This window comes from Trematomus bernacchii, unplaced genomic scaffold, assembly GCF_902827165.1.
Source record: "Trematomus bernacchii unplaced genomic scaffold, fTreBer1.1, whole genome shotgun sequence".
Lineage (NCBI taxonomy): Eukaryota > Metazoa > Chordata > Actinopteri > Perciformes > Nototheniidae > Trematomus > Trematomus bernacchii.
In genome coordinates, this window is record NW_022987409.1 from 3605802 (window position 1) to 3615507 (window position 9706).

Sequence of the window (9706 nt, forward strand, 5' to 3'; positions counted from 1 at the left end):
AAAGCACGCTCTGTGCGATGTCAGAAATATGTTTCTACAGGGATTATGTGTGGAGACATGACAGTATGATGTTTTCATCCATCTAAAGCTTGCTGTGTTTTGATGCTTATGATGTACTCTAAGAAGTTTTCATTTATTATTTCAGTTTCTCATTTCACCACAACCACTGTCTTACTCCCACAATTGTTTCTTTTTTAACAGAACAAACAGGTACTTGTTGTGTCTGATTGGTGCTTTTATTCACACATAATCACACATCATCACAGAATTCATATCTGAGACATGAAATCTGTGTTGTGTTTCAGTCTCTAAATCTTAGAAGATGTAATTAAACCTCAATTTTTAGGCAAAGATCCTTTGAGAAACTAACTAAATATTGCACAGTAGCCAAGCATGGACTCGAAATGTGTTGGGTTGAGTTATGTGATTGTGTACGTACCATATTGGGTTGTGCAGAGCAGCTAGTAATATTTCACGTGTGCAGTTACGGCTTCAGTTGTCGCCTCAAACCCACAAACCTCTGGGAATATGTTTACTGGCTCTGCTGCAATACTTTGCCTGAACTTTGAATGATGTCAGTTTCCAAATGGAGGGACATTATACGCTGCCCATGGATCCAGTCAGTCGTGAAGTTTTGCCCCTGAGTGTCTGGCGACTGGGGCTCTCCAGAGGGTTAAGTGTTCAGATTGCTTGCGGGCCATCTTTTCTGGTAATAAACCCTGTCTGGGCACCAAGATGGAGCTGAAGGGGACGGAGTAGCGATGGAAAACCAGCTCATGATGTTTTCTGTTTTTTAAATAGTTTTCTTTCCCCCCGGGAGACAAAACCACAAAACTTTACGGCTCCTTATGAATAATTATAATGACATCTTGTATTAATGCAGCCAATGACAGACAGTCTTTGATATCGTGGCCAATAAATATGTTAAATCTGTTTTGCCACATTAATAGTGCCTCTGATACACAGCGATTGAATAACAATGTAACTGGGCAACAGAGTAAATTATTGTTGTCAAGCTTGATGTGTGGCTGAACTCCACATGTCACCTCTTCCTTTAACTCTAAGTAAATGATCTCCACTTAAAGAAAGGGCTTTCTTCTGCACAACTTTGTGATCCTTTTCCTTTATGTACAACCTCCTTGTAAGCTTCTGGAAGATGTTGCCCTCAGGCACTGTTCCAGCATCAGCTCGCCACGCCCAGCTCCCTCCATTAACCATCAGCGAGACTATTTTAAGTTCTCCTTCTCTATCTGCCTGTGCCTAGCATACATAGATGACCTTAAAATGCACTTTTATTGAGCTTAAAAAGGTTTTAAGGTAAGTTCTAACAATGTACTACACAAACCTTGACACAGCCAAGGCCCTCACGTCAGCATTATTCACTCCCATCCTGTAAAACCCATTAGATGTAATTGCATTTTTTATGAAGCTCCCATAGAAAAGTGCAGCGTTTAATCAATGGGAAGGCTTCCAGTTTTTAGGAGAGGTCACACGCTTCATGTGAGGTTGTCTTACAATTCTCCTTGAGGGGTCATCCAGGTCTATTACCCTGCAGGTCAGCATCACTCCTCTCTCTAACACCTGGTACCTATAATCGCCCGTTGTGCTGCTGTAATGGGCTTTCTGTTGACTGTGGTGGATTCCTATCTCTCTGGATGATGGGTTACAACATGCTCCGCTACGTCTAGGCCATATCGACCTGGGTGGGATTAATATTGTATTTTAAATGTATTTAATTTTTCTAAATCGGGGTGAAGATGGAGTAAGAAAAAATATAAACTAATCATTGTGGTGTTGGATGGATTTTGGTTGCCATGGAGGAACACTGCAAATATCCTGCTGGTTAATGCTTTATGATCACAATCATCCAATGACCTCACTATGATCCTCTGGAACAACAAGCTGAAGCACTGCAGTAAGATATGTACAGCAAAGCTACATCATAAATATTTACTACCCACGTCCTAGGGTGTAGGAAGCCGAGACAACCCAGGGGACACCGCTCAACTGCGAAAGAGGATTAAGTTGCTCTTGACAAAATAAGAGGGTATTGCATGAATCAAACTAGCTTCTGATTCTTCTTCTGAGTTGTGAAGGTGACGTCCTTCCTCTCAGAGGTAGACCAGAAACACGAACAAACTTCCCCTGACACAGGCTAAGAAGAAAATAAGCTACTATAAACAATACTATTTATTTTAACAATAGTGCAACTTTGAAGATTCCGACAATTTACATTCACATTTTAAAACAATGCGAGTTCAACAAACAGAAATGAAGTAGTCAGTTCTGTTTTTAGTGGTTGATTCATGTCGTTACACTTGCAGATTCGTCCATTTTAAATCATGTATTAGTTTAAATTAGATTGTTCTGCAAAACACAAGATTACAGTAATTCTGCAATTTCTGCGAAAGCTATAGTTTTCATAAAAGGTGACGGGTGTTTTTATTATATGGATTTTTTTCGCGTGTGATGCGAGACAAATTTATTACAGTAAAGTTATATGTTATTTTATCTGATATAATTTACAAAACTGACAAAATGTGATGCAGGAGAGAAAAAGTCAAAATTACAAATCTGCGAGCTACTTCAACGCCATGGACAGCACCATATCAATAAAAAATGTGTGTAACATTAACTACGGTCTTTTTCTAAACCTAAAATGTTGTTGCCAGACCATCCTCTCTTTTATTTGCCATAAACACAATATTTACCTAATCTAAACTCAGAGGGCCATTTAAGGGAGGATTTCTTCTCCCTGAATAAGAAAATGTTCCAAATGCATGCCCACTGTTAACTTGCCGTCCCCTTGTAGCAGAGGGAGTGCAGGGGCAGAGGAGATGTTGAATATCTTAGTGTAGTGTGACTAATTTATTGATCTTTATCTGACAGTTGTTTGTGCAAATTAGAATCTATGGCTCAGACCATGGCTTTGAAATATCAGTAGCTTAACTGCGTATTGATAAATCAATGGCGCTGGAACTGCTGCCAGTTTGTTCATTTAACTTTTTCTGTTTTGTCCCACATTTGGTGAGTTTAGAAATCATAGGAAAATATAAAATAACATGTATTGTTTGCTCACACTGTTTCTTGCATTCCAACAAAAATCCTAAGAATAACAACATAAAAACATCTGTCAGGTCAATCTGCAGGGTGAAAAAACGAATTAAAACTAAGAAATCATTTGACATGGACAAAACTGTTGAGTGTTAAAACCTGCATCATTAACTACAAACAGCCAGGGGCGCCGTACGGGGGTAAAAAGTTAGGAAGAGTCTAAGGGCCCGTGACTGACAAGGGCCCAAACAATTTTAGAACATTAAGAAAAAAATGTTTAAAGGGGACCTATCATGCAAAATGCACTTTTGTACGTCTTTTATACATGAATATGTGTCCCCGGTGTTCCAGGGAACTCACCAAGTGTCAGAAAACACAACCCTCTCTATTTTCCTCCATACCCAAATTTCTAAAAAAGGGGCTGCAACGAATCTGATAAAAACTGATCCAGATTTGAACACTGTCCTGACGTCAGGACGGTGGCGCTACGGCTATTGGGCCAACTCCACCAATCAGGAGGAGACAGCCACGGCCATTGCCGTTCGAAAGCGCTGGAGACGCTGTAGTACATATGCCAGGCCTGTACATGGTGCTGTTCTCACAGAATCAGCCCTTGCAAAAACAGAGCTAACATTTTTCAAATTGAGCGAAATGAGGCATGGGTAAAATGCATGATCTGTTTGGTATTTTGAAAAAAAAAAAGTATAAGTATGGCCCTACACTATATTATTCAAATATAGCATGATAGGTCCACTTTAAGTAACCAATGTGACATCTTTTCATGGGGCCCAAAATCCCTGGCGGCGCCCCTGCAAACAGCAAACAACAACACTTGAATAATGTAAAGTGAGATTCAAGAAAGTGTCACTGCCAAATCATCTGTACTGTTCTTACACTTGTGTTTAGCACCTCTTCACAGAAGCAACATCACGCACATATGCAGGAGTAGTATGTTAGTAAACCACTTATTGTTGATAATATGTTTTTTATTTCTTGCAAATGAATCAAAGCTTTCTCTTAGTGTCTATTGTTCATGTTTGCTATAGAACAAATAAAACGTTTTTATTCATTCCTGTGCTCACAGCGTTATAGGAACGCCTGATGCATGCAGAACAGAGCCAGCCTCAGAGAGGGAAGACAAGCAAGTGTGAGGCGCTTGTCGAGATTCCAGGACTTAGCTGCAGAATATCAGTCATCTTCCTCCTCCACAGCACGTCGTGAAATGACAAAACAAGATCCAGGGAGAGTGTTGTTACAGAGTGTCTTGGATTATTGCAGGCCAGAGACAGCCTCCCCCTCACATGAAAGAGGGGAGCTAAAATTGTGATCTAATTGCTAATGAAACCGTTAAACCAGGAGCCGCTTCAAAACAGGCAAAGAGGAATACTTTCTTTCATCTTCTTAAGTTTTCTTTTGCCATGATTCAAGCGCGTTCGACCAGGCGGGCAAGCCTGATTCGATCTGACACACAGACTCAAACAAACAAAAAGTAATTTCTGAGTAATGGGATGTTAAAACCAAGTAAATACGCATCAGACTTGTTTTTCAAAGCAAACAGAAATACACAAACACGCTTCTGATGCTGTTTGATGGTTGTGATTATTTGATGATTGGGATCTGTTGATGTTAACTGCCGTGTTAATGATGTCGTCCAGGAGCAAAATGCTGTATGAGTGTGTCTAAAATCACCCCAACATTCACTAATGGATAATGGACACTGAGTAGTTTACTTCAAAGCAGTGCATTGAGATTCCCAACCTATTCATGTTGTGTCATTTAACACCCGTATTTAGTTCACAACCCCTAGCTCGATAGTGAGACTCGGATCACTAAAATATAATGATGGTGGGTATTTCAAGTTCACTACACAGTCAATAGAGAGTGTTTTTCTAAACGGCCCTATACTTATTTCAAAAGGAAAACCAACCGAAGAAAAAAAAATATATATCTACTTCTATCACCTTCTTCAAAGCAGCCGTATGAAGAGATAGCAAAGCCTGCACACATTTATTCTCTGGCACCCACATACATTTCCACCAGCAGACGTATTCCAATTCGCAGACAGATGTCTTGGCATGTGGGATTTACTGCCCTTCTCTTATGTGTACTTCCTAATGTCTAAATCCAATCCTGGCGATATGTTGGATGTGAAATGAGCTGCTCCTTATCAGAGCTCTGCACCCCTTCCACCACCTCCAACCTGAACCTGTCAGGAGTCTGGAGGACAAACAGATGCCGGCTAACCTTGTCCTTGTGCTAACTGTGCTAGCTGCCAGTAAAGCACTGATGTAACGAGACTTCCTGGGGGCTGTTCTTTCCACAAATCACCCAATTATTGTCCCCCTACGTCGGCCTTATGTTTTCCAGTGCTTCCTCCTCTAAGTTCAGGTCCTTGAAATGCCAGAGAGCACGGGGAACCATGGTGGAGCTAAGCTAAATGTGGCTGAGTTATGTTGACAGATACATGGCTCCCTGAGTTCCCTCTGCAGCCTACAGCACCCTCACCGACTCCCCACAAAACAAAGTGACATTTCATGATGGATTATATTTAGGACTTTTATTTTTAGGAATTAAATTAGCCGAGATTAAAGAAAGAAAAGTAAATGCAATCAGGCCATTGATTTTCAGATAGAAAATGTCCATGCTGAGATCGATCTGTAGCAATAAAAAAGGACCATATATAAGGGAGCTTAATGTGTTTGGGCTCCATAACAATACTGTCGTTTTATTTTCATTAAAATGCATGGTTCAGGTGGAGGAATGCTGGTGGACCACAGGCATATCCAGCCTTATCTGTATTACACCAAAAAAATTCCACACAGTTTATCTCAGTTCATACCTGTGGTGAGTCAGGCAGTTCAGCATTTACTCGGATGCTTAAATGTGCCATTTCCACAGCAGAGAAACTGTCCCCTAGCAAGAAACAAGCTCAGCCACTAGGGAATGATAAGCTGTCCCTGTGTTTTTACTCCTATTGAATAGGATTGGAAAATAGTAAGTTTGTATGTAAAACTGCATGAATAAATATGATGAATTTAAAATACAATTAAATCACAGCGATCGAAATCGAATCCACTATCTTAACTTTCTGTTAACTTAGCATATGTGTGGAAACCATGGATGTATAAAGAGAGCAGTGTTGGGGACAGGAGCTCAGGGGCAAGTGAAATGGAAAATGTTCGACTTCCTGGGTATGAAATTACTCAAATCTTATGCATCCATGAACCCATAGAGAAACAGGACTAGCGTTTCCTTTAACCCCCACCTCTTGGCCTACTGCTCATTTACATGAAAAGCACACATTTTAACAATTTTTAGGACATTATTATTTATCTAATAAGCACTAAAAAGTGTTCTTCCTGGTAATGTACCTATAACCAAATCATCCACAGATGTATTGTTCCCAATGTACTGTATATAGGAAAGAATATGTTTGGACCCAATGGCATTACACCTTGGAAGTTGAAATTGCATGCTGACAGTATATCAAATTGGCTTCAAAGCCAGACACTCTTTCTTTTGGCTCTGTTGTAACAGCCCGTGGGTTGCGTTATTCAAGAAAAGAGCTATACTTTGACCAACCAAATCTGAAGGCAAGAGGTCAAACATCCAGGAAGCTTTCCATTTGATGCACAATGGCAGTAGATGTCAACGAGAAGGATAGCTTAGCTAAACACTGGAAGAAGGAGAAAAAGGCCAGTATAGTTGTGTCCAAAAAGGTAGGAATACCAACCTTTCAGCCCCTGTGAAGTCAACTTATTAACAAATTAAGTGATATTTTGTTTGTTTAATGCGCACACAAAAAAAGGGCAAAACTGTTGCGGCTTTACATGACTGTTTTATGACAGAAGTGATGTTCAGTGAGATATTTCATGGTAATTAGTGTTCATGAGAGGTTGCTGGTAAGTGGATTTCATTACCTTGGAAAGAGACAGGCATGCTGTTTCCTCCTGTGTTCAGTCTTGCTAAGCCGGCAGATAGCGGTAATCTTCTTATCCAACTCTCAGCAAGAAAGCGTGGTGTATTCCCCATAATGTTAAGCTATTCCTGGGGCTTTAAACAGTAGCTAACTACTGTACACTGTATTTATTATATTTCAATGTAGCACATGAGTTCATCTAAGTGATACATCTGTAATTTAGCTATCCTATTTACCATGAGGAAATATCTGACTTGTAACTACGCCCTGGAAGCAGATTCCCATATTCATGTCACACTTCAAAGTCCTCTAGTAGCACTGAGAAGTGAGATAGACATAAAGCATGAAATACCCTTCTATGACTGAAGGCCCAATGAGATCCACATCAATAGGCTTTCTTTTTTTTTTAAATAGAAACACATAGCAAGCAAAGTACGAAGGGTGGTTACTCCACACCCCTGAGCCAGACACGTTGAGAAGAATAGACTTCCTCCTTTGCCAATTCAGTAAAGCCTGCACAGCAAATTTCACACAACCATTTTGCGCTCTGCTGATAAAACACTTTGAAAGCCCAATGACACAGACAATGGCTTCAGATAGGAAAAAGCCACGTTCTGTCCCCATCCCTTTTCATCAATGTCCCAAATACAACCAAGCCTTACAGAGAAGTGGAACAGAAATGCCGTACACTTAAACACTTGCACACTTCAAACACAACGCCTAGTGTGTCCTACTAAAACCTGACTGTGTGGGCATCACTGATCTAAGTGCCATCTGCAATGAGGTCTAATAGCCATGTGAAGGATATGTGGCACAATGGCCCTACAATCGTGCACCTGTCACCCTCTCATCCACTCCCCACTCGGTGTTCATCAGTGAGTGTGGTTCACTTCATTTCCATGTCCCACTCAAGCCCTTTATTGATGAATAAAAGAAATCACTGGTGAATAAAAGATTGATTTTATTGCTTTGTGCAAGGGAAAATTAGATGGATTATCGAGTGAGCATGCCGTAAATGATATCAAGCCTTCACTTCATTGGGTTTGACTGATCCTATGAGGAACCTGGCTTAGTTTTCAATCAGATTTCACATCTGAAAGCCTCACTACGTACCCAGCATCATCGTCATCTACGCCACTGAAGCACTGAGTCAACTCACAAACCCTGGTGGGACGCTCTTTTCCCCCGATAGCCTGTCTGAGACCCGGTTGCTCATTAAAAGGCACTTTGGGAAGTTGCCTCCGATCCCTGGCTGCTCCTCTCGACACCCAAAGGCTCATTAAACAGGTAAGCTGTTTAGTGAAAACAGCAATGAAATGGAGAAAGTGAAGTACAATTATTTTTTTATTGACCCCCATGGTACACTAAACCCCTCCCTTAAACAATGATCATCTAAACGTAGCCAGTTCATGTTTTGCATTTCCAAAATTCAAAACACAGACAAAGGTCCAAGGCTTTTTAAACATTGTTTATCTGTTCCAATGTAAGCTGAAAACATCAGCATGCCCGACTGACTGTAACTACTACCTTCAGTTGTAATCCAGCATTACCATGTTAGTATAGCATGTTTACACTCAAGCAAACCCCAGCCAGACTTAAAGGTCCCATGTCATGCTTTTCTGGTTATTACCCGTCCTCTTGTGTGTTATGTAGCTTTTTATGCATGTAAACGGTCTGCAGAGTCACAAACCCTCAAAGTACACCCTGTAGCGAGTAAATCTCTAACACAGAAAATACCTGTCTATGCTGCCCCAGAACGCCTCGTTGGAGATTTTTCTTTTTCTTGCTGGGTACAGTGACGTGACCATACCCAAATGGACCAATCCGTGGAGCTCCTCACACACACACACTCTCTCAGCGGCGAAACTGTGACGCGCTGGAGGGGTGTGCTAGTGGAGCCTCACAGCGGCGAAAACTGTGGCGCGCTTACACTGTAGGTGCGCCGCATTTGGGGGTGCGGGGGGGGAGTCTCGCAGATGGGGGTGCTGCAGCCCCCTCAGCACCCCCCCTTCCCGCGTCCATGGTGCTCAGGCTGAGTTCAGGCTGAGTTTCGCGATGTCTCGCTGTCTCGCAGACCCCACGCAGCAACCAGGAAACGACACCAGTACTAGAGCTCACACTGTCCCCTCCTCAAAGCAGCGAGCCGTGCAACGTTCCGCCAACACGGCACCCAGACCCCACGCAGCATTCTCATCTGTTTGCTTTTCTGGTTGCTAACGCCATTGTAACACATAATCACTGAGGTTCCGCTGGATTCATCTTCTTATTATAGACACATGCATTTCCAAACATTTGCTCTACCTATGCTGTAAAATGTATTCTCTCTTCGATTTACACACGGCATCTATTGCACGTCTGTCCGTCCTGGGAGAGGGATCACTCCTCTGTTGCTCTCCCTGAGGTTTCTCACATTTTCCTCTTTAAACTGTGGGGTTTTTCTTTAGAAGTGTTTCCTTGTACGATGTGAGGGTCTAAGGACAGAGGGTGTCGTATTGTCATACTGATATTCTGTACAAACTGTGAAGTCCACTGAGACAAATTTAACATTTGTGATATTGGGCTATATAAATACACATTGATTGATTGATTGATTGATTGATTGATTGATTGATTGATTGATTTTAACGGTGGTGGACTCATCAGAACAGAGTGGGCGAGCTGACCAATCAGAGCACACTGGGCTCACAGGGAGGGGGGGGCAGGAGCTCCAACAATGTAAATCTATTCTAGTAG